Source organism: Miscanthus floridulus, chromosome 4 (genome assembly GCF_019320115.1).
Source record: "Miscanthus floridulus cultivar M001 chromosome 4, ASM1932011v1, whole genome shotgun sequence".
NCBI lineage: Eukaryota > Viridiplantae > Streptophyta > Magnoliopsida > Poales > Poaceae > Miscanthus > Miscanthus floridulus.
In genome coordinates this window covers 82,310,512-82,337,270 of record NC_089583.1, presented here as the reverse complement: position 1 = coordinate 82,337,270, position 26,759 = coordinate 82,310,512, and the positions used below count along the sequence as shown (strand labels likewise).

At 43.9% G+C, this 26,759-nt stretch overlaps 1 long non-coding RNA gene and 3 pseudogenes across 1 annotated transcript; 2 read left to right on the top strand and 2 right to left on the bottom strand.

Annotated features, from left to right (window-relative positions):
* Positions 1 to 692: 692 nt before the first annotated feature.
* On the bottom strand, positions 693 to 2,599 carry LOC136548711 (uncharacterized; annotated as a pseudogene).
* Positions 2,600 to 12,107: 9,508 nt separating this feature from the next.
* LOC136551859 (uncharacterized) lies at positions 12,108 to 12,531 on the bottom strand. Its single transcript, XR_010782680.1, has 3 exons — positions 12,476 to 12,531; positions 12,275 to 12,367; positions 12,108 to 12,165 (listed from the first exon to the last, which is right to left on the bottom strand). It is a non-coding gene; the product is annotated as an uncharacterized lncRNA (long non-coding RNA).
* Positions 12,532 to 12,738: 207 nt separating this feature from the next.
* On the top strand, positions 12,739 to 16,654 carry LOC136548710 (uncharacterized; annotated as a pseudogene).
* Positions 16,655 to 17,462: 808 nt separating this feature from the next.
* The window catches only part of LOC136548709 (heat shock 70 kDa protein, mitochondrial-like), a 37,653-nt pseudogene continuing 28,356 nt past the window's right edge, over positions 17,463 to 26,759 (top strand).

Genomic DNA, 26,759 nt, shown 5'->3' with positions numbered 1-26,759 from the left:
TTAATTCATATCTTTGTAAAAGGGTTGTCATCAATTACCAAAAAGGGAGAGATTGAAAGCTCTAGTTTGGTTTTGGTGAATTGATGAAACCCTAAGTGCTAACCTAGTTTATCAAAGTGATTATGAGATAGGTGGCACTACTCCAAGTGATGAAGAAATTATGAAGATCATGATGATGGTGATGCCATGGTGATGATCAAGCGCTTGGACTTGAAAAGAAGAAAGAGAAAAACAAAAGGCTCAAGGCAAAGGTATAAATGGTAGGAGTCATTTTTGTTTTGGTGATCGAGACACTTAGTAAGTGTGATCACATTTGGGATCGATAGTCAAACTATTAAGAGGGGTGAAACTCATATAAAAATGCGGTTATCAAAGTGCCACTAGATGCTCTAACTCATTGCATATGCATTTAGGATCTAGTGGAGTGCCAACACCCTTGAAAATGTTTATGAAAATATCCTAACACATGTGCACAAGTTGATACACTTAGTGGTTGGCACATTTGAGCAAGGGTTAGGAACTTTATCGGTGGAGTGTCTGCCCATAGAGTGCGGATAGTCCGACGGTGCCACCGGCGCCCTATACAGAAAAGACGGAGGTCACTGTGAGTGACCAGACGTTGGTCTCGGAAGGACCGGTGCGTTCGGTTTAAAGAAGCAGTGAAGACACTGGCGTCGATCTCTGACCGGATGCTAGAGGGCTGCGTCTGGTCCCGCTAACGTGGCAGTGCATAGAGGAGACGCTGAGTGACCGGATGCTGGGTGAGTCTGGTCGAGCATGACTGGACGCGTCCGGTCGAGATTTCTTATTTCTGGATGCTTACTAGAAATGACCGAACGTTGAGATCCAGCGTTCGGTCACTTCACAGCAGTGCGTCCGGTCATCTCTTGACCATTGGGATCAGGCGCTTAGTATTTGAAGAGAGGGGACACGTGGCGTGCATCGCATGACCGGATGTTGGGGTCCAGCGTCCGATCAATCTGACCAGAGCGTCCTGTCACCCCATGTTCAGTGCAATGAGGAGCCCAATGGCACTATTCATGGGGGCTCCCTATTTAAGCCTCATGGCCAGCTCAAGCTCACCCTCTTGGCCATTTACATTGACATAGCAACCTTGTGAGCTTAGCAAAAGCCCCCCCACTCATCTCCATCATTGATTCATCATCTTTGTGAGATTGGGGTGAATCTAAGTGCATTGCTTGAGTGTTTGCATCTAGAGGCACTTGGTGTTCGTGTTTTGCTGTGGGATTCACTTGTTACTCTTGGTGGTTGCCGCCACCTAGATGGCTTGGAGCAGCGAGGATCGTCGAGCGGAGGTTGGTGATTGTCTCCGGCTCCGATCGTGGTGATTGTGAGGGGTTCTTGACCTTTCCCCGGCGGAGAGTCAAAAGGTACTCTAGTGAATTGCTCATGGCTTATGTGATCCTCATCTTGTGTTGGTTGTGCAGCACCCTATTGAGGATTTGGCGTGTGATGCCAATTAGCGCATGAACCTCCAAGTGAGTGAATTGCCATAACGAGGACTAGCTTGCCGGTAAGCAAGTGAACCTCGGTAAAAAATCATTGTGCCATCATTTGATTCCGAGGTGAATGGTCTTCATTGGTATTCATTCTTGTGATTGATTGGTTCACTCCTCAACTCAGCGGTATAACCATCTTGCTCACTCTCTACATTACCGCAAACTAGTTGTCAAGCTCTTTAGTGTAGCTAGTTGTGAGAGCTTGTTAGTTTGGTTAGTGTGGCTCTTTAGTTAGCATTTGAGAGCATACGAACTTAGTGTAGTGACATAGTTATTGTGTGGATAGAAACTACATAAACTAGAATTGTGGTAGGTGGCTTGCATTTTTAGTAGGCTAGCACAACACTCGCTTCACCTCATAATTGTCTAACTGGTTTGTTAAGTGTTGTTGTAGAAATTTTTAAGAAGCTATTCACCCCCCCTCTAGCCATTAGGACCTTTTAGGAAGGCAGCATGGGAGGCCACTGCTAGAGGGGAAGGTGTCACCGGCCTTGCGCTGCCTGTCCTGGCGACGCACGGTGACCTAGAAGATAACGAGGAAATCATGGCTGCGGGCGTCGAGGATCACGTTGCGGTCCTTGAAGGGCCACTCGAGCACGCGGATTTGCTTCCCGTGGTGGCCTCCTTGGTGGCCGTAGGGTCCTCGGTTGCAGCAAGGGTGGGTGGAGGTGGGGCTCCTATGGTTGGAAGGTGGAGGGGAGTAGTGGGTCGGTGGAGGGGAGTGAGCTATGGCCGAAGCAGAGGAAGTCGAGGAAGGTCTTGCGGCCGGGGAGGGAGATGGGTGGGATGCGATGAAGGTGCGTGGCCTAGATGAAGTTGGTGTGCTTGAGGTTGTGGTGCTGCGCGAGGAAGACAGTGGTGGAGAGCGGGTAGGGGTGGGCTGACTGCTTCGAGGCGAAGGTGGTGGGGGTGGAAGCCGAGAAGGTGTAGTCAGAGCTAGAGTCGATCTCATCGCCGGAGAAGATGATCTTGTCTAGCTCGTTGTGCATGGGCTCCGCCAGCCATAGCTCCTCCACCTGCAGCTCCGACGGCCGCGGTCGTGAGCTCCGCCATGCATGGGCGTGAGCTCCACTAGGCATAGTGGAGGCAGTGGGGCAGCCTTGCCCATAGCTCCTCCAACCGGGCATGATGAAGGCGATGGGGCAGCCTCACCCGTAGGTGTTCCGACAAGGCACCGTGGAGGCAGTCGGGCCTTGCCCATCGGTACGTAGGCGCGGCCCACTAGAGGCAGCGAGGCGCCCTTGCCTACAGTCGCACCAACTAGCTCACATCATGGAGGAGGCAGTGGATGAACTGGTCACGGGCATCGTGAGTGCGAGGTCACCAATGGCGTGCAACAGCGTCATGGGTGGCCGGTGCGAGACTTGCTCCAGGATGACGTTGAGGCTGCCCTCGTGCCCATGGCCGGTAGAGCCATGGCTGGCGGAGCCCATGCCTTCCCCTCCAGGAAGGGCCTCCCATGCTGCCTTCCCCTCCTACGCCACCATCCCCTCCGTTGGGGTCCAACCAGACCAGGTTGGAGGCAGACCCAAGTGTGGCTCAGGGGCACCGGATGTCCAAAACGAAATTTTATCTCCCCTCAATCGGCTGAAATCAGACCGCGGTGTCCTGTGGCCTAATTTCAACGAACCACAGTGTCTTCTGGCAAACTGTTTAAAAATAGGTGTCTGCCAGCAAATAACCATCACTTTGGATATCCGCAGACAATTTTCCCTTCAATCAAAGTGACTCTTGATCAATCTGATAATTGTCACTTTTCTGGTAGATTTTGTACCCTTCAATGAAAAATCCATATTTCCCAATGTACCGATTCAATTACCACAAAATTCGGTGGAAATGTGTTTCACTAAGTCATCTAGCAATTGTAAAAATTTGGGATTCATTTGACTTCTAGATTACTACCAGATTTCAATTCTTACACCACTGCTATATGCTAAAACTTCTGCACTATGGCTGAAAAGATCCACTCCAAAACTGAAGTATCTCTTATCCAATTCTCATGACATTTCTACAGCATCTCATACCATAAGTCTAGAGCATGTATGCCAAATTTCAAGCCAATCCAAATAGATTTGATCACTCAAACTCAGATTTGATCTCAGCTAGCTTAGATTTTCAATTTAGGACAGATTTCAATCACTTGAACTATACTTCATCGAATATGAATCAAACTTAAAACTAACTTATTTGAATACTTTCACAAGACATATATCCATTCAATCCACTTACTAAAAGTCATCTCATGAATTTATCGAACACAAATCAATCCAAACTTGATTACTAAGTATTTATCCATTCAAACATCTTATAGCAAGCAACATTATATATTTATCCAATTCAATCAACTCATATGCACCCAAATGAAATGATTAACTAGAGATATACCTTGATTAGCTCATGATTATCCATAGCAAGCTTTCACTAAATTATTTGCAAGCCACCAAATAATTCTAATAAATCACCACAACTTGAATTATAACACTTGTATGTTGATAGCTCTTGGACTTCACTATCTTGTCATGGCATTGGGATAATGATCATTGCTTTTCAATACTTGGCTCAATCATGTAATCAACAAAATAAATACCACTTGAACCAAGACTCCAATGCCGATGGTACCTATAATCATTCATCCACTTTTTGATGGTACCCAAACTAGTTTGGGTCCTCTCAAGTTAGGAGCAACATACATAGGCGTAGCCTTAGTATGAATAGCGGGATGTTTTGCAATTACAACCAATGAGATACATCCTTTCTAAGTATAGAATCATTATTAATTGAAATGGGCTTAGGAGTGTTACCTAGGGGACATGAATATGCCATGTGTCCCCTTTCCCGGTATAAGTAGCAACTTCTCTCGAATTGAGCCTTTTCTTCCTTGCTCATGTGTTGCTTCTCATTGCCTTGCCTCTCATGATTTGCTTGATCCTTCTTATCAAGCTTGGTAGGACACCCCGAGGTAAAGTGTCCTATGTCCCTACATTTGAAGCACTTGATGGGAGCCAAATCTCTTTTCTTGTCTTGATTCTTGCTCATCATCTTGGCATCTTGGATTTGCATTGGATGCCTTGCTCTTCCACCCCTTCTTGTTCTCTTCTTCATCATCAAGTCACCACCATCATGGTTGATCTTGACTTGCTCTTGGGGTGTCTTCTCTTACTCAACTTGTGGCTTTGGTTGAGGCTCTACTTGTTGCTTCACCAATTGCTTGGTTGGGCACATTGAGGTGAGGTGACCCCAAGTGCGGCACTTGAAGCACTTGACATGCTTGAGCCTCTCTTATTCCTTCATCTTCTTGAGCTTCTCAATGTTAGGGCATTGATCATGAGGATGACCCACTTCATGGCATCGATAGCACATGAAATGAGAAAGCTTCTCACGTGCTTCTTTCTTCATCTTCTTTTCTCTTTTTCTTTCACCCTTTGTCATCTTCTTCTTGAAGTCAAGGCCACTCTTGTCACCAAAGTTTCTTTAAGTCTTCATCAAATGCTCAAATGTGACTTTTGAGTTATAGCACCTCTCTAGCTTGTTGCTCAAATTCTTCACTTCCTTTTTGAGCTCATTGTTCTCCTTCAAAAGGTTAGTCTCACAAGACATAGAAGAAGAATAAGCATCTATATGTGAAGAACATGGCATATCTAATAAATCACCATAAGAGGTGGATACATACTTCTTGCCTATATCACATGGGTTAGCAACATTATGTGATTGATCATTTGACCCAAGTGATGAGCTTTCATTAGTTTTAGTCTTTTCATTAGAAAGTTCATTAGTGAGAAAAGCATGGTCTTGTACCAAGTTATCATGAGCAACACTTAGTTCCTCATGAGCCAAATGAGTTTTCATTTTCCAATTTACTTGTTTTTGCCATCTCATTTCTTAAAGCCTTAGTGAGTTTGCATACAAGCTCAAAATTTGGATCATCACAATCAACAATCACACCAACAATAGATACCTTTGCGTCACCATGTGACATGAAGCAATGTGGTAATGTTGGAGAGCTTGTAGAAGCATCACACTCATATCTAGAGCATAAACCATCATCATCACCATCAAGTGTGCATGGAGTATCATCATCGGTTGCATCACTTGTGGCATCATCATCAACCTTGTCAAGTGATCTTGTGGCATCATCATCATCATCATCATCATCATCATCATCACTTGACCATGAGGTAGAGCAATCTTCCACAATCACCAAATTGTGGCAATGCTCAACATCCTCATGTGCCTCCTTGTGATCATCATCATCATCATCATCATCGGAGAACGCCCATATTTCTTATTGAGATAAATCCAAATCTACGATCCACCACATTTGAGGAGAAATAAACTTAAAATTACAAGTCATCCAATTTCTCCAACGTGCAAAGTGTGTGCCATCAAATATGTGTGGACACTTAACATCTAGCCCATAGTTCGCCATCCTCTCGGGTCGGTGAAGACTACAAATGAGAGACCAAACTCTGATACCACGTGTAGGGTCAAGATGGTGGACTAGAGGGGTGAATAGTCCTCTCTAAAATTAAACGTGTCATCTAACCGAAACAAATGCGAAAATAAAACTATTAGTCCAGCTAAGGCTACACCCCTCTATCTATGTTCACTAGCACCTTACAAAAGATCCTAAACAAGCAAATAAGGTGCCAGCCTAGCAAGAGCTCACCTAACCAATTCTAAGAGTAAGGTTACACAAACCTATGACACTAGTACTTTGCACACTGAAGAGCTCCTACACAACTAGTAAGCAAAAGCACAAAGCTCCTAAGCTCACTAGCAATGCTCAAAAACAAGGCAACCAATGCCAAATTAGGAAGCACAAATTACTTAGCTACACAAACTAAGCAATGTGACTAACAAGGTTACACAAACCAAATTAGTCACGCAACAGGAGCTACTTATAGCTACACAAGCAAGAAGGTAACTAGCAAGCTACACAAGCCAACTAATTACAAGAGCAACTACACAAGCACAATGCATGTGAAAGTAAATACAAGCTTGTGTAACGGTGATGCAAACCAACGGGAGGACAAGGTTGACACGATGATTTTCTCCTAAGGTTCACTTGGTTGCCACCAAGCTACATCCCTCTTGTGTCGACTGCTCACTTGGTGGTTCAGCGGCTAAGAGGTGTTGCATGAACCTCATCCACACATTGGACACTGCAAGAACCTCACAAGCCAAGTGAGGGTAGCTCAATGACACGCTCGACTAGGGTTGCTCTTCATGATCCCCGTGGGGTGAGCACAATCCCCCTCACAAATCCTCCTCTGAAGCACCGCACAATCTTCTCGTGTGCTTCAACGAAATCATAAGCCACCAAGCCATCTAGGAGGTGGCAACCTCCAAGAGTAACAAGCATCACCAGCTTGCAACTCGATCACCTAGTGCTACTTAATGCAACCTCACGATGCAACGCACTAGAATCACACTCACTCGCAATCGGATCACACTCTTGCAAGCACAAGTGAGTTAGAGGGCATCCAAGCACACCTACACAAGCCACCAAGGCTTAAGGGTGCTCAGCAACTAGCCCAAGCTCGAGCTCCACCTCTATTTATAGCCCCGAAGCCAAATAGAGTTGTTGGAGCAAAGCTGCTAGTTTCTGCGAGGGCAACGACGGTTCCCTCCCCAATGGTCAAATTCTAAGCTGTTGGTCACCGGACAGCTAGGGGCGGTGCACTGCCATAGGGGTGATGGTGACCCCCTGGCCAACTACGCAAAATCCTTGCCCTCAGGAAAAATAGGGTGGTGCACCACCCTAGGCATGACGATGGCTAGGCGGTGACCAAGCCCTGCTCCCTCGCTCTTGGCCAAAAAGGGATGGTGCACCGGATAGCCCCTGGCGGTACCACCGCCCTCTACATGGCGGTGACCAAGTCACCCACTGCTGCTCTCAGCCTCGGTCTGGTGGGCACCACCCCAGGGGTGGCGGTTCCACCGGATAGGCAGTGGCGGTGCCCCCCAGGGCACTAGCCAACTCCTCCCTCTCGGCCTCCAGGTGGGCACCACCCTAGGGGTGGCGGTGCCACCTAGGCAGCACTTCGAGCCTAGTTTTGCCTCCTCTTCTTTGCCTTTTCTAACACCTTTACAAATGTGCTAACACCACCAAGTGAACACCACCTTGTGCATGTGTGTTAGCTTTTGACAAACATTTCCTAAAGGATTATCACTCTTTTTACAACGTCACTTGATCCTAACACGTATGCAAAGTCAGATCACTCAAGTGGCACTAGATGACCGATATGCAAACAAGTTTGCTCCTCTTAATAGTATGGCCATCTATCCTATACTCTATCAAGTACTTCTCTACACAATCTTTGACTGGTGAAATGAAATACCCTACAAATATACTTTTGTCTTGCGCATTCTATTCCATCTCCTCCAATGTTGATGCAACACATGCACCAACCAATCACAAATGATATGATCCACTTCATATCATCATATGACCGTATTGGTTCATCGATCTTGACTTCACTTGCTCTTTTTCATTGCTTCGGTCCTTTGGCACCAAGTCATCACTCAACTTGCCCTTCACACTTGCAACTGGTCCATCAAGCTAAGTCATGTCTTGATCTTCTCCACCTTAGTCACATAACTCAATGTCATGTCTCATATGCAATGAGCTCCTTCATCACATGTGTGAGCTTTGCAACATCTCTGAACTATTTTCACCTCCATGGCATATGTTGCTCACACACATATACATGTGGACTAATTACCTATGTGTCTCATATTAAACATAATTAGTCCAGCTAGGTTGTCACTCAATTACCAAAATCAAACAAGGACCTTTCAGCAGCAGTGGCTAGCGGATTTGAAAGCTCACTCACCTTGCGATGGAGCAAGCTAGTGAGTGGTGACCAAATGGAGTCGCGGGGTCTTGAGGGCTCATCGGTCTCATCTCCCGTGACACTAGCCGTTGCTTTCCAGCCTGTACATTGCTTGCCTACTCTGCTTTGCACGTACGACCTATGGCAGACTCAGCCGTGGCGAGTGTGCTGCGCATGCACACCCCCCGCCGCGTTGTCGCGCATAGGGACGCATGGAGTTGCTGCTATACGGCCCATCCCGTTCGTGCCACTGCCGATCGATGACCTCGCCACGTAGCCACTTGGGTATGCCGTAGAGATAGAAATGAAAGGAAAGGAAGAAGAGGATGTGCCTACTTTTTTCTATGGCCCAAACCACCTCACGTGCTCCTCACGTGCGCGGCAACACTGTCAGCGCCACACTAGCGATGCCATGTAGGCTAGAAGGAAGCTCCAGGACCATTATGGACCTAAATGACACACTTGGACCACATTAGGGTGCTAAAAATGTATTTTGAGAGTTTGTGGACCTAAACGACACAACACAACAAAATTAGGGTACCAGAAATATGTTTTGAGAGTTCATGGACCTAAGTAGCACCCTAGACATTCATGGGCCTACCTTGCATTTAACTCTCTTTTTCCTTTTTTTAAGGAACGCAAGCATAGTTAGTGGTCTGTGTAGTCTGTGTCCACGTATGGGCTGAAGGGATTTTGGGCCGTGACCTCACCTGTAGTTCTGTGATGTACAATATCGTCCGTCAGATGCTGCGGCAACGGTGCAGGAGGCTTGGACGTCCCTCTCACGCACAAACGAGTACGTACGTTGTTAGAGGATCTCGTCACCCTCCTTTCATTTTCCCCCAAAACCCTGACTCTGTCCCAAAACCCTCAAGCCAGAAACCCATCTTGCTACCGCGTAGGGGACTACTAGCCATCGATGGCGGCGGCGCTGCTGCTCCTCCGCGCCGCGCGGTGATGGGACCTCGCGTCCACCCTCTCGGATCCGTAACCCCCGCCTTCTTGCATCCTTCGTCTCCTTGTTTTTATTCATAATCAGTATTAGTCATCTCATGCTTGTTTGGTAATCCAGTGGATTGGGGTTGATTCTTAACTCGAGGAGAGATGTGTACTGGCGGTTGAATAGTTAATGTAGATTGGTTTGAGTTCTCTCACGTGCTTGTGGTTTTGATGCGAAAAGGATGGATGGAAATTGCGGCCTTACCGCTACGCTAAAATTAGTGTTGTTTTATTTTTTTGCCGATTAGTACAACATAATGATTTTGTGTTCATGGAAGCGGCACTCTATTCTCCTAAACTAGTTGAGTTCCCCGCGCATTGCTGCGGGATGTAAAGATCAGTTCATGACAAATTCTCTATGAACGAAAGGTTATGCTAAAAGTTAAAGAGAATGGAAAAATAAAATGCTAAAATATATTAGATAATCCTGCAGGCTAAGAGAAGAATAATTTAATAGTATCAATATTATGTAGAAAGCAAATCGCAGCATTGAACTGAAAATAGGGATGTGCATAGATGTAGAAGCTTCTTTGCTTGCAGGCTAAAATTCTCAAGGTGATGGAGCACCGTAAGGTTTATACTACAAATTCATATACATTATTTGATATGTATGATATGTATAAACAATTTCTAAAAGACGTGAATCAAACCATGTCAAATGATGTCTTTTAGCCATACCTGGAAAATTGTGCCACATAGCTGGATGGGTGAATAATGATCTACTATAAATATATCACAACCAAACTTCCAAACAAATAACCATGTAGATCAACAGAAGAAAAAAAAATCAAAGTAGGCGTTTGGTGCCATGTGCCCATCTTGACTTTGGAGTTGAAGTCTATATCCTTGTGTCAGCTCGTTGTGCACTCATCTGTAACAAAAATAATAAGAAATTGATGGCTTAGCCATGATCAGTAGCAGCAGAAGATAACTTCTCGAATGAAATATCAACAAATACTACACCAAGCATGACACCTGCACGAGTATAGAGAGAGAAAAGGAGCGATCTCTACGAAGACAGAACTGCATGTAGTTTGTAGCCGCCAAGGATGTGTTGAATTGCTGATGTGCAGTTGTTCATCGACCTATCACCTTGAATGCAGGGATCGGCCGAGAGCCAAGAGGCAAGGTGATCGTCATTGCCGTAGCACTGCATATATAAGTAGGAACAGACAGAGAGAAGGGTGTCGTCTTTGGGTTCAATGACATGGGATACGAAGGGATCGAATTGGAGTATCAGACATGGCCAGTAGATGATAGTGGAGCCGTACGTCTCTTTGTCTTCGATCACTAAAGATAGACTTGATGGCGGCATTAGTGTTGCAGACTTGATGCATCAGTATTGCGAGGAGTATGTGTCACTTCGAGTTTTGACTTCTGAGGAGCTGACTCGATGGAATTGGAAACACTACTACAGCGCAGGGATATAGTAACACCAACTTGTGTTACTGTATATTGGAAAAAGTGTTACTAGCTCACTTAGTAACATATTTTCTTTTGTGTTCCAATTAGCTATGTTACAATAGACTGGTTTATTGTAACACAACTACTTGTCTACAAGAACACTTGTCTAGTGTTACAATGATTTTTGTTGTAACACTTTTTTTTTGCTCTAGTAACACTTAACAATATGGTAGAATGCATAGTGTGGAACACATTTATTTATCTATCGTAACATTTGTATAGTGTTACAAGAATGTCTATTGTAACACTTTTTTTAGTTCTAGTAACACTTCCACATTATGGTAGAGCACAGTATATGAAACAAAGCAACACATGGTTTGTAACACTTTTTTATATCTATTGCAACATATTCGGATTATGAAACACATATTTATTTCTCCAATACATATGGCACAAGGATTATTATATAATCGCACAAATATGACACACTGTAAAATCACATAAACCACAAATTTCCATAATCATAGCATGATCCACATATTGTGGAATGATCTCAAACATAGTGCTTGTTTAGAACAAATCGTAGTATATGTACATAACGATATGGCTCAAGAGAGCAAACACACGTAGTCCATACTAGAAAGAAAAATTCAAGAACTAGCTATGATTCCTAAAGTCCACTGCTTCTTCCTGTGCCCATTGATGTAGGAATTCAACCATTAATCATTTCAACCTGCAAAGAAAATTTAAGTTGTAACATTACAAATTAAGGCACATATATACATTGATGTAAAGTTAGGAAAGCTAGTTTTGAACATACAAACATCGAAGGCCAAGCAATTTGGACTCCTTTGGCATGAGCATCACCAATATTGTCGCACCCAAGCATAGGCCTCACTAATGGCTCATCTTTTGTTATAGGATGATTGATACGCACTTTGTAGAATTGACTTCCTATCTTAACTCCACCAACAAGGGCTTCTGGATTAGTGCTCAAGAGAGTTGCATATGCCACATTAGCCTTATTAGGATATTTCGAAGTCATTAGTAGCACTGTGGACCCAACCTACATTAATTTGACATAATCTCTTAGTGACCAGCAACCCTTTAGTTGTACATCGTGATCATGCATTTAGAACAAGTGATATGTTCAACTACCTTCATTAGAGAAAGTCGTTTAGGTGTTTGGCGCCTATAGCTTGTAGCCTTGTCATGAGCCACCTCCTGGTGTGCAATGGTTCTAGTATCTACAAGCCCTCCGTGATGTCCCTTACACATGTCAAATGAAAGTACAAAATAATAAGACACAAAATCTACTATAATTATAGCAAAGTGTGGTTCATAGATGCCTTTTGTTTCTTTGGTATTATTCTACTTGTGGCGGAACTCCTTTGACAAGAATCAAACTGAACGGAAGAGAAAGGCAATTGTATTTATACACTGTTATAGACATCTTAAATAACTAGCATTACAAGTCTAATATATTTTATTCAATGGTACATTGAAATAGTGTACCTCTGTTGGTGCAAAATCATTATGGAGGTGTCGTTCAAATATTGCCTGTGCTTCTGCTTTTTCTACTTCCTTGTCATTATTATCACTTTGGCACTGATTCCAATTCAAAATCGTCCAAATGATAATTAGTAGGTAAAATATTAACATGTACTAAACTAAGAGTATATTGTTGTTCTTAAATACAAGAAACCAGTTGATAACCTTTTCTCCAGATAAAAGTACATTGTCATCATCACTAAATTCAAACTCACATGTTTCTTTATTCTAGTAAACAGAAAAGACAGTAGCATTAGCTGTTATAAAAATCCTTTATGGATGCATAAGCATTAAATTCACAAGCAAGGGTGACTTTACCAATTCATCCCTATGTTTGAGGAATCCCTCATTCTGGTTGGGTGCACCACACTGGACTCTCTAAAATTTTGAAAGGATATTAAAGCCAAAATACTAGTTTAGGTGAAAACATGGAAAATAGTGCAAATACATTTCTTTTAGAATTCAGTACTTAATTCTGAGAATTGTTGTGATCACTCCTAGCACAATTTCCCTAGAAAAGATATAAAGTTTGAATAACGCATTTCAATACAGAGTTACAAAATTAAGCTGTACATTCTTACCATTGTTGCTTATTGGTTCTCATTGTGCCTCTGATTGTTTTTTAGTTCTTCGATAACTTTGTCTTGCATTCTAGAATGCTCTTTGAGTTGCCTTATTTCCTCCAACATGTGAACCTCTACATCAGATGATGAGCCATCTAGTGAAACTATATTAATGTCCTTAAAATGGTGTGTTTTTCGACCATAAACTTGTTTAGGAACCGGAAGCAATCCCATGCCGTGCACTTGTCCAGCTTTTTCTTCTCCCAACACCTGATGTAATGCATCACCTTCCCATGCAACTCCGCCCTCACTATTTTGTGCTAACTCTGGTTGTGTGTCTAGGAGATTTTTCAATTGAACCTACAACAATGAAATCCAGACATCAGAAAACAGAAATAATTATATATTGCAAAAAAGTTCCCATGTGCATGTAGCATACCACTGGCTCATTTATCCCTTTTCCCCTTTTCCTGTGAGTGGCTAGATAAACCTTTGCTCTATGTGGCTGTTTTTTTTTCAAGATCAGCTTGCCTCTGCAAAAATAGTAGTAAAGGAAAAGCAAGAAGAATCATATATAATTTTTTTACGAGAAGATGTACTCACCATGTCCTCAGACCAACGAGCATAACTCTTTGTACCTGCTGTATGAGTTGTCTTCCTCATTTCATGACTTATTTTATTCTTTTCACTAAGGGTCTACAAGAAAAGTAAATTATTAAATAATGAACCATTATACATGTAGAAATCAATAATAGTAGACGATGATAGTAAAAAAAAACAAACAGTGTAAATAGTGGTGCCTTACTTTTCCTTCTTTGGACTTCCAGTATCCTACTAGGGCCTTCCATTCAGCTTCAACAATATCATCTGGACAACGCTTGTTCAAAACAGACCTTTTCTTCTTTGGATTAAATAGTGTCTTTTTTAATGTTGCCTTGTATTTTCTCCAATCTCTTCCAATTGATTTGAATATCCATTTCTCACATGAATGAGGATACAAGAACTTTGTCTAAAATAAGAAAGTCACTAAAGAATGAATTTGACTTCATGACATGATAACAATCATATCTTTTAAACAATGAAATTTGCACCAAACACTCTTGCCTATCATCTGGCCACGTGGGCTCACAATATTATATGAGCTAAACGCTACTGCACTCAACACTTAAGATGTAATTCACTTCATAAATTCAATTACACTTGAATAAAAAGACCAAATCATCATCCCAAATAACCTCTCATCTATTCAAGATATATCAGGTTTATTTTCGAACTGAAACAAAAACAAAGATGGCTAGAGACAAACTGATGTATCTTAAGATGGCTAAAGATGGCTAAAAACAAAAACAAAGACGACTTAGCCAGTTTATGATGAGCTAAATGAGTTGTTCGACACTGGTATGTCTACATATGATGCATCTCGACATGAGAGATTTCAACTTTATGCTACAGTATTGCATACTGTGAGTGATTACCTTGGGACAGGGATACTGGCACAGTACAGTGTTCTGGGACAGCTGGGTTGTGTGTCCTGTGATGATGAAACAAGTTCAAGGCGCTTGAAACATGGTGTCAAGCAATGTTTCATGGCACACCGACGATTTCTACCCGCTGACCATGAGTTCCGTTATGATGCTAGTTCATTTGATGGAACCGAAGAGCATCAGTCCAGACCTATTTCTTATTCTGGAGAATCTCTTTTGGAAAAGATAAAATCAATTAGTGACTTTGAGAAGTCTAAAACCTGGAAGGGTGTTAGTGGCCTATTTTCTTTGTCTTACTGGAAGTATAATTTGCTACGGCACAATCTTGACTTTATGCACATAGAGAAGAATGTGTGTGAAAATATATTTGGGACACTTTTAGAAATGGATGCCAAATCAAACGACAACCTACAGGCAAGGAAAGATTTGCAAGAAATGAACATTAGGCCAGATCTACATCCACAAAAAAGGCTAATGGTAAGTATTACTTGCCTCCTGCTTTGTACAGCATGTCTAAAGAGGAGAAGCAACAATTCTGTAAAGTCCTTCGTGACATAAAAGTTCCAGATGGTTATTCTAGTAACATCTCTAGATGTGTAAATGTTGATCAACCAAAAGTTCTAGGCCTAAAAAGTCATGACTGCCACATACTAATGCAACAACTTATGCCACTTGCTTTGAGAGGTCTTCTTCTAGATGAAGTTACATCCGTCTTATTTGATCTGTGTGGATATTTTAGAGAACTGAATGCAAAAGTTCTCCACATCAATGAACTTGAGAAGTTAGAAGAACGAATCATAATGACATTATGTCGGATGGAGATGATATTCCCGCCTGGGTTTTTCACTATCAATGTGCATCTTGTTCTTCACTTAGCAACAGAGGCAAAAATAGGTGGTCCTGTATGTTATCGGTCAATGTATTTTGTGGAAAGGTATGTTCTCCTTATAAAAATCTAAGAGCCATGTTTGGTACCTTCTCTTTGCATGCTAAATTATCGTTTTTATTAATTTATACTAGTTTGTGCAGGTACCTTGGTGTTTTGAAGTCAACCGTGAGAAATAAAGCTCGTCCAGAGGGCAGCATTGCAGAATCAATTCTGGCAAAGGAGGCTATGCACTTTTGTTCAACATTTCTTGATGGTTTTTAGACCCTGTCTAATAGGCTTTCACGGAATGACAAGAATGATGAGTCACTTGGATGTTCTACTAGACATGCATCAACTCTTTTTCCTCATCCTGGGAAACCACTTGGAAAGCCAAGTAGTTATGTCCTGAGAGGTTTGGCTAAAGTACAAGCACATAGATATGCGCTATTCAATTGTTCTGATATCGATCCATACCTTAGGTAATATCTCAAAATTGTAAACATAATTTTTTTTTGCCTCCCATAAATTTTCCTACATGTAAATTATAGAGCTCATGCTGAAGAGATCATCGGAAAAGAAACTGGACATAGAGCCAGCCATAGAAATGTTGAGAACATCCAAAATCAGAGGTTCCATCAATGGTTTAGAAGTCATGTAAGTACCTTAACTCAAAATGCTTTACTTGTAGCACTAACATGCAGAACTAAACTTGTGTATAATTGTACAGATAATGCAGTTAGAGAGTGAAAATAACATTCATGATGTTAAAGATGACATTATGTGGCTAGCTCGTGGCCCAGTTGAAGCTGCAAAAAGGTACCGTGCTTTCAACAGTCGTGGTTTCCGTTTTAGGCCTAAACGGTTGGATAAGGTGACACAAAACAGTGGTGTAGTGCTAACTGCAAAAACATCAAGTTATGCCAGTGCTAGTGATGGCAGGCCAGTTTTAGGTGATGTGACTTACTATGGGAGGATAATTGATATTATTGAGCTTAACTACTCTGGAAAATTTTCTGTGGTACTTTTCAAATGTGAATGGGTTGATGTTATTTCCAAAAGAGGAATAAAGAAGGACAAGTATGGCTACACACTTGTTAATTTCTCACACCTGATACATACAGGAGAAAAGATTGATCATGAACCGTACATTTTTCCTAACCAAGCTGACCAGGTGTTTTATTCCGACGACAAAGAAAACCCTGGGTGGTCTGTAGTCACAAAGATGAAACCGAGAGATATATATGACACAGGTTGTGAACAATGGGAAGATGATGTAGAAAATGAGCCATTCCATGTCACACACCTTGAAGATATGTTCAATAATGCAACTGTAAGACATCAATGGGCAAGAAGAGACATTGAGGGAACCACGGTGGATGCTAGTGATGTTGCAGATGCTGGTGGCAATGGATTGAATGACCAATCATAGTTCATGAGGTGCAGTACGTGACTCTTATTGTGGATGCTCATTTGTTGAATTTATTGAATTCTTACTATAATGACAATTTGTTCAATGGATAAGACACTGAGACTGTACCTGTCATTTCTTAATTTTTACATAGGTGTATAATTATAAGACACTGCATGACAATATTGTTACCATACAATAATATTTTATAATATTTATCATACATCTAATTGTCGTACCATACTTATGTGCAGCCGGCTTGTGTTCATACTAGAAGAGGGTATTCTTCACAAGCTGACACCAGTAGTCCTACGGGGATGTCGTCCGCACCAAAGATGATGACACTAAAGGGAAGGCTACATATTGGATAAATGATTTTATCTGTGATGAGATGTATCTAGAATTTTATTTAATATGTGATGGAACTCGTTTAGAACAAAATTATGGTTCTGTGAGATGAACTTGTTTATGCGAACTTCGGGGATTTGTGAGATCAACTCATGACTATTGTGTTTATTATTGTGTCATATGCCTAGAATTTTTATTGTATTTAATATTTTGGATTTTTTATTTGCTCATTATTCCATAAAAATTTTTTATGCTCGGCGGTTGTGGCGACGATTAGCTTACGAGCCTGCAGCGGCTAGCCGGCCTTAGCCTGCTTGCTTACCTGCTTGCCCTATATAGGACACGGTGCTACGCATCAGTACATAACATGCAAAAGAACATATAGAAATATATGGAGAAATACTACAAAAGGGAGAAAATATACATAATAGCAAAAAAAGTAAGTGTCCAATGTTAGGCCTAGTTTTTGCAAAGTCTACGAATGGAGTCTGAGGTCTACAGACGATTGCAATCCCAAATATGCTATTTTCTCGCGAAGAGGCAAAGCTTGCAAACAGGTGCGTGGTTCGTGTATGTCTGGGTCCGTCACGTGGGGACGCGCGTGCACAAGCGCGAGGAAGCGAGCGAAGCGCCTAAGGGACGATTGCTCTCCATTCTTTGTAACACTTGGACTGTAACACTATTTTATGTTACTACAGGGCATGTATTTGTAACACATTTTATATATGTTCTATTCATGTGTTACAACGTAGCACACTTTTGTAACATTTTGCTTGTAACATTAATTTTGTGTTACTATAATTATTGTCAGTAACATATTTTTATAAAAAATGTGTTTTGTGTTACAATCGAAGCCTGTAACACACTATTTTATGTTACAATAAACTTTTACTGTAACACATTGACTAATATGTTACAAAAAAGTGATACAATATCCCTGTTGTGTAGTAGTGAAAGGAATCGTCCATGGCGGCTGGGGGGAGACAGCTTTGGCCTGCGTGACTTGAAGGTTAGTGAGTTGCGGGACCCGTTTGATGACGTGGTTTCACGAAATCGCAGAGAAATATGCTAGTAGGGTTTTGCTTTATAAGAGTTATAGATGTTTGTAGATTATTTCATGCACAAAGGCCTGGGTGCTGTTTTCAGGGCTTCTCATGCATTAACGCGATCAGTATTTCTTAGATGACAACAATCAACCTCTAGAATTACATGTCTTTAATTTGTCTCATAGTAACTCTATAATTCCTTAATTTGTTCATCATTCATAGAAAAAGGAACGTATGTTGTGACTACCATGGCAACTACATGTACGTACAACTCGTACAATGGTGTGGAATTAGTCTCATAATAATAGTTCTAAAACTTATCTTATGAAACCATTGCTGTGTGAACTACCTACCTATTTTTCTCACCTTCACGTCATAAATTCTTAGTAGCAGTGCATGATACATCCTATATTCCTATGATACGGTTCATTTGTACAAATGTACTTGCCCTAAGGATTTCTAGCATCATTGGCTCAGTGGTTCCTGTGCATGAAGGGTAGCTTAATCATGAACACGAACAAATTATCTTTGTGCACCATTGTGTAGTCAGTTTTAATTATTTGTATAATGGAAGTTTTCTGTATGTCATTAGTGTGGTTTTGTTTACTTAGGCAGTGCAGCTAGGATTGCACCTTAGGGATTTTTTGAATATCATCATAGACAATATTGTTTCCCTTGCTTGTCTTCTTGCTCCTACTTACTGTATTCGATCAAACTTTTCTCAGCTCAGGGCCAGCTTACAGTCAAAATGTGCTGCCAGCCTGTTCTCAAAATGGGCTAGTTTCGCAAGACCTTTCAGGTAACAGTGATCTCTTGCTGTCTTAATTCTACAGACTACAGAGCTAAACCTTCTTATTGTTGTTACTCTAACTAGATGAGTGCCCGTGCGTTGCAACGGGTGCAACATAAATTGAATGAGATGTTTGTTAGCCAAGTTAAAATCAAGAATATATCAATTCAATTTTTCACGTGTATTATACCATGATAATGTCTAGAAACATATTCATTATCGTAATGAATCTGAAATAAAAGCTAGGCTTGAAGCTTGTTGTCTGAAAGTTACGACAAATATCAGTTGCCTCAAAGACTGAAAATTTATTGCTAGGCATCGAATTGAATTTATCCGTGCTCTGGCTTGCCCAAAATATGTATACTTGGACTTACAATATCCTAGCCTGCATGAGGCATGGCAACAATTCATTTTTTGGGAAAAAAGTATTTGTTATCAACACGCAACGCGAAGGACGACGAACGAGATTTGGATCACGATCATGATCATTGCGTGGTGATATTCCAATAAATTTCTTTCTCTTCCCATAATTATCTTTCCGTTTTATTCCATTTTTTTACTTGCCTTCCAGTGTCTCCATACGGTGATTATTTGTCTGTCGGTGATTCCGTGAGTTTTATTCTATTTTATTTACTTGCCTTCTAGTGTCTCCATGCGGTGATTATTTGCCTGCCGGATATGGATCGCATGAGTGTTTTGGTCCTGCCAGTTAGATGTTGACAATCTATATATTTTAGTTGTAGAGAAGAGATAGAGATAGAGAAGAGATAGAGAAAAAAAGTATTTGTCGTCAACACGCAACGCGAAGGACGACGAACGAGATTTGGATCACGATCATGATCATTGCGTGGTGATATTCCAATAAATTCTTTTCTCTTCTCATAATTCTCTTTTCGTTTTATTCTATTTTATTTACTTCTCTTCCAGTGTCTTCATGCGGTGATTATTTGCCTGCCGGTGATTTCGTAAGTTTTATTCCATTTTATTTACTTGCCTTCTAGTCTCTCCATGCGGTGATTATTTGCCTGCCGGATATGGATCGCATGAGATGCGGTGATTATTTGTCTGCCGGATATGGATCGCATGAGTCTTTTGGTTCTGTCGGGTAGATGTTGACAATCTGTATGTTTTAGTTGTATAGAGATTTGTATGTGTAACTGTTATTCAGTGCAAAAGCAGCTGGAAATGAGGTCATTGGAATTGATTTGGGAACTACTAACTCATGTGTGTCTGTTATGGAAGGTCAGGTCCCTGTAAATATTCTACCGGTCATTTTTTCTCTCTCTCGTTGTCTTTTGCTGAACTGGTAATCAAATGACTGCAGAATCCAAAAGTTATCGAGAATGCCGAAGGTGCTAGAACAACACCATCTGCTGTTGCTTTTAATCAGAAGGGAGAGCGCCTTGTTGGAACTCCTGCCAAGCGCCAAGCTGTAACAAATCCCCAGAATACTTTCTTTGGAACAAAGCGCCTGATCGGACGCCGCTTTGATGGTCCACAGACACAGAAAGAAACGAAGATGGTGCCATGCAAAATTGTCAAGGCTCCAAATGGTGATGCGTGAGTTGAAACAACAGATGGCAAGCAGTACTCACCAAGCCAGATGGGTGTGTTTGTGTTGACCAAGATGAAGGAGACAGCAGAATCTTACCTTGGAAAATCTGTCTCCAAGGCTGTGATAACTGTTCCAGCGTACTTCAATGACGCGCAGCGTCAGGCCACAAGGGATGCAGGTCGTAATCCTGGCCTCGATCAGCCTGTTCGGGAGGCCGTATCGTATCGTGGATTATTTACTGCTGGCTGGTTTGGTGTGAGAGAAAAACACTGTTCCTGGCTGGAAATTTACGATCGTTTACGAGCAAGCGAACAGGCTGGATGTTGAAAGGATCATCAATGAACCGACAGCCGCTGCTCTGTCTTAAGGAATGAATAACAACGAGGGTTTGATAGCAGTCTTTGATCTTGGAGGAGGAACTTTTGATATCTCTATTCTGGAGATCTCAAATGGAGTCTTTGAGGTATTTTTTTTTCATAATTTTCAACTCATCTGTTGTGATGCATACATGTTATTAAATACATTTTTTTTATTTGGTTCTGTGTATTATCAGGTCAAAGCAACAAATGGTGACACTTTCTTGGGTGGTGAAGATTTTGATAATACTCTTTTGGAGTTCCTGGTGACTGGTTTCAATCGAACTGAGGGCATTGACTTGTCAAAGGATAGATTGGCTTTGCAGAGGCTTCGTGAAGCTGCCGAGAAGGCAAAAGTTGAACTGTCATCTGTTAGATAATCTACTGCTCCCTTGTGTGAATACACAGCAGGGAAAGGCGACGCCGAAAAGATACCCTACTATGGTACTGTAGCCACTGCAGGGGCAGGCGCCGAATGGCTTACCTGCCGCACTATAGCCACAGTAGGAGCAGGCGTCAGAGTCAGCCCTGCTGTCACATCTAATCACTGTAGCAGCATGACAGTTGTACTAGGACTAGATGGATAGAGTTGTATATATAGTTTGCTACTGCAACTCAGTAAAGAGAGTTCAGATTTGTCATCTCCTATACAGAGCTCCGGCCAACGCTGGTGTCTCTGTTGTGTGTGTATGCTCTGTTCTCCATCACTTTTTCTATCTCTAGCCATAGTGTGTGGTCGAACAACATTTGTCGTGGTCGGCAAGACTGGTGAGTGATCGACTCACCTGAGCCGATGATCCTGTGGGCTAACATGTGGTATCAGAGCCGTACAAGCGCCGTCGTCGGACTAACCGCTGGTGATGACAGATGGTTTAGAGATGGAAGACAGCAGTGGCACTGTTGTGGCTGCCTAGCCACGACAGAAGGTCGTTGTGTTGCACAGTGCGGGAGGTCAGCGGCACCAGTTAGCCAACGCTGACTCGCATCAACTATGGAGAGTGGTCGGTGACCATAAAGGTCAAGCTCAGAGCCCGATGGCTCTGGAATGTTGTTGACAAGGGCACCGACAATAAAGAAGATGATATGTCAGCGTTGGAGGCTATCCTCGCTACTGTACTGACGGAGTACAGGGAGCCGTTGGGGGCGAAAAGCTCTGCTAAGGAGGCGTGGGAGGCTATTGTGGCGAGGCGCGTCGGTTTCGACCGCGCAACGAAGGCAACGGCCCAGCTTTTGAAGCAGGAGTATGACAACCTTAAGTTCAAGGATGGTGAATCAGTGGAGGATTTCTCCCTCCGCCTACAGATGTTCATCAGCAAGCTGAAGAGCCACGCCGTCACCATCGACGAAGAGGAGGTGGTCTCCAAGTACCTCCACTCCGTGCAGGCAAAGTACATCTAGATTGCTCTCTCCATAGAGACGATACTGGACTTGTCCACCCTCACCATTGGGGATGTGACAGGCCGTCTACGGATGGTGGACGAGCGCCTAGAGCAGGCGACAGCAACGAAAGACAGCGGCAAACTGCTGCTGATAGAGGAGGAGTGGGTTGCTCAGAGGAACTCCGGGGTAGCCTCCTCCAGCCGCGGTGGTGATGGCAAGCGCCGCAACAAGGCTTCTTTGGAGAAGAAGAAGCAGGTCGACCCCAATGCCTATCGGCGCTGCGGAAAGATAGGCCATTGGTCAAGGGAGTGCCCAAATCGCAAGCAGGAGAAGAAGGCTGAGGCTCATCTAGCGCAAGCTGACGATGATGATGAGGCTACTATCCTGATGGCGACGTTCTGTGCACTACACGACATCGAGGCCGAGAAGGGAGAGGTGATGATGGTGAAAGGGCCTGGGAAGACTCTGAAGGCTGTCAACCTTGACGAACCACGTGCCCAAGTCCACCTCGAACATATGGGCGGCGAGCAAGAGTAGCGGTGGTACTTGGACTCTGGCGCCGGCAACCACATGACGGGCTCCAAGGCAGCCTTCTCTGAGCTCGACGATGATGTGACTGACACGGTGAAGTTCGGTGATGGCTCAAGGATCGCAATCCAAGGGCGCAACACCATCATCTTCAGGTGCCAGAATGGCAAGCACCGCGCGCTAACGGATATATATTACATCCCGCAGCTGCGTTCAAGCATCATCAGCATTGGCTAGCTGGATGAGTGTGGTAGCAAGGTACTGACCAAGGACGGAGTCCTTAGGATCAGGGACCAGGAACAACGACTTCTTGCCAAGGTGAAGAGGTTCTGAAACCGGTTGTACCTACTCGACTTGAAGATAGAGCAGCCGGTATGCCTGGCGACAAGGCACACCGAGGAATCATGGCTATGGCATGCCTGGTTCAGACATCTCAGCTTCGATGCACTTGGTCGGCTGGAGAATATGGTTCGAGGGCTACCCCACATCGAGCACGGAGGTGAGCTATGTGATAGCTGCCTTGCCGGGAAGCCGAGGAGGCTGCCATTCCCAAAGGCGGCCAAGTATCACGCGGCGGACGCTCTCGAGCTCGTCCACGGCGATCTCTGTGGGCTAATCACGCTAGCCACAAACAGTGGTCGGCGGTACTTCCTCTTGCTCGTGGATGATTGCAGCCGCTACATGTGGCTGAAACTCCTAACGAGCAAGAACGAAGCGGCGGCGACAATCAAGAAGTTCAAGAGGCGCGCGGAGGCCGAGAGCGGCAAGAAGCTCCGCGTACTGAGAATTGATCGTGGCGGCGAATTCACTTCAGTGGAGTTCACTGCGTACTGCGTGGATCAGGGTGTGGTGCGACACCACACTGCTCTGTACTCGCCACAACAGAATGGCGTGGTGGAGCGATGGAACTAGATGGTGGTCGGCATGGCTCGATCCATGATAAAGGCCAAGGGCATGCCGGCAAGGTTCTAGGGTGAGGTGGTGACCATGGCGGTGTTCATCCTCAACCGTGCTCCCACCAAGGCCCTGAAGGGCAAGACGTCGTTTGAGGCTTGGCATGGACACAAGCCGAGCGTGTCCTTCCTCTGGACATTTGGCTGCATAGGTCATGTCAGGAAGATGAAACTGGTCCTAACCAAGCTAGAGGACAGGAGCACACCGATGGTGTTCCTGGGCTACATAGAGGGTACCAAGGCGTACTGGCTCTACAACCCACGTAGAGGCAAGGTGCTTGTCTCGCGCAACATTGTGTTTGACTAGAAGGCGGCCTAGGACTGGAACAGTCTAAGCACTGGGGAAGCTGGTGAAAGCTCTAGTTTGGTTTTGGTGAATTGATAAAACCCTAAGTGCTAACCTAGTTTATCAAGTGATCATGATATAGGTAGCACACTCCAAGTTGTGAAGCAAACAAAGATCATAGCATGATGAAGATGATGCCATGATGATGATCAAGTGCTTGGACTTGGAAAGAAGAAAGAGAAAAAACAAAAAGCTCAAGGCAAAGGTATAAACCATAGGAGCTATTTTGTTTTAGTGATCAAGATACTTAGAGAGTGTGATCACATTTAGGTTTGATAGCCGTACTATTAAGAGAGGTAAAACTTGTATCAGAATGCGGTTATCAAAGTGCCACTAGATGCTCTAACTCATTGTATATGCATTTAGGATCTAGTGGAGAACTAACACCCTTGAAAATGTTTGTGAAAATATGCTAACACATGTGCACAAGGTGATACACTTGGTGGTTGGCACATTTGAGCAAGGGTGAAGAAGTTAGAGGTGAAATGGAGTTGGTTGAAATGATGCTGGCGTCGGTCAACTGACCAGACACTGGGTCACTCAGCGACCGAACGCTGAAGGGCTGCGTCCGGTCGTGTTGTCGGTCAGCACTGTAAGAAATTACAGTGTGACCGGACGCTGGCAGGGTCCGGTCAAGCATGACCGGATGTGTTCGGTCGGCAAAAACATGTTTTGGACCCTTACTGCAAACGACCGGACGCTGAGGGTCCAGCATCCGGTCAGCTCTGTCGGAGCGTCCGGTCAACATTTCGACCGTTGAGATCATACGATCACCATTGAACACAGGAGACACGTGGCCGCCATCAGGCGATCGGACGCTGAGAAGCAGCGTCCGGTCAGTAGGACCGGAGCGTCCGGTCACCCCGATCAGTACCCAGTGAAGGGGTACAATGACTCTATTTCGTGGGGACTTCTATTTAAGCCCCATGGCTGGTTCAAGCTCAGACTCTTGGCCATTTGCATTGACATAGCAACCTTGTGAGCTTAGCCAAAGCCCTCCCACTCATCTCCATCATTGATTCATCATCATAGTGAGATTAGGAGTGATCCAATTGCATTGCTTGAGTGATTGCATCTAGAGGCACTTGGTGTTCGTGTTTCACTACGGATTTCGCTTGTTCCTCTTGGTGGTTGCCGCCACCTAGACAGCTTGGAGCAGCGAGGATCATTGAGCGGAGGGTGGTGATTGTCTCTGGCTCTGATCGTGGTGATTGTGAGGGGTTCTTGACCTTTCTCGGCGGAGAGCCAAAACGTACTCTAGTGGATTGCTCGTAGCTTGTGTGATCCTCATCTTGTGTTGGTTCTGCGGCATCCTATTGAGGGTTTGGCGTGTGAAGCCAATTAGCGCGTGAACCTCCAAGTGAGTGAATCGCCACAACGAGGACTAGCTTGCCGGCAAGCAAGTGAACCTCGGTAAAAATCATTGTGTTCATCATTGATTCCGAGGTGATTGGTCTTCATTGTTATTCATCCTTGTGATTGATTGGTTCTTTCATCTACACGGCGGTATAACCTTCTTGATCACTCTCTTTACTTTACCATAAACTAGTTGACAAGCTCTTTAGTGTAGCTAGTTGTGAGAGCTTGCTTGCTTGGTTGGTGTGGCTCTTTAGTTAGCCTTTGAGAGCACACTAACATAGAATAGTGTCATAACTTTTGTGTGAATAGACACTATCTAAACTAGAATTGTGGTAGGTGGCTTGCATTTTGAGTAGGCTAGCGCAACACTTGCTTCGCCTCATAATTGTCTAACCTTTTGTTAAGTGTTGTTGTAGAAATTTTTATTAGGCTATTCACCCCCCTCTAGCCATTAGGATCTTTCAGCTGGCGACTTCACCAGCACCTTCGTCGTCGAGCATTTGGTCATCCATGGTGGTGGAGACGCTGGGGAAGAGGTGCTGAGCACTTCGGGAGGGGTGCTGAGCACTCCAGTGATAGAGCCAAGTACTCCTGGGAGGTGCCAAGCACTCCAGGAGGGGTGCCGAGCACTCTAGGAATGGAGGCGGGAGGTCCTGCAGTGATGGCGGCCACTCTAGGACGGGTGCCAAACAATCCCATAGTGGAGCCGAGGGGTCTTGCATTGGTGTCGACCACTGCAAGACAGGTGTCAAGCACTCCGGGAGGGGTGCAGACCACTCCAGGAGTGGTGACGAGCGGTCTAGGAGTAGTGTCAAGCACTACATCCGGGGTGCCGAGCACTCTAGGTGTTGTGCCGATCACTTCGACGAAACAGGGAACTCCATCAACACTGATTGAGTTCGCCTCACCTCCAAGTGACATCACTGAGTTTGTGGATGCCTTCCACGATGGTGTGGAGGTGCGGTTCCATAGGCTGGACGACATCGTCGGTGCCATAGGGCCCTTAGGACTGGTAGGTCGACTGCTCAATGACCTAGAGCTGCTGCTCATTAGTGTAGAGGAACCACCCATGTTCGCGCTGGCCGAGCACAATGGAGATTGATGACAGGCGATGCTAGAGGAGATGAAGGTGATCGAGGAAAACGAGACTTGGGAGCTCATCGATCCACCTCTAGGATACCATCTGATCGACCTAAAGTGGGTGTACAAGGTCAAGCGGGATGAGCACGGTGCCATTGTCAAACACAAAGCGCGACTCGTTGCCCAAGGCTTTGTTCAGCGTGAGGAGTCTGTCTGTTTGCTACTAGCTTTGGCAGCATCAAAGGACTAGCGCGTCCATCATCTAGATGTAAAATCAGCCTTCCTCAACGACGAGCTAGCAGAGACGGTCTTCGTTAGACAACCTCCGGGTTTCACCGTCAAGGGAGTGGAGCACAGGGTGCTCCAACTGCGTAAGGCACTCTAC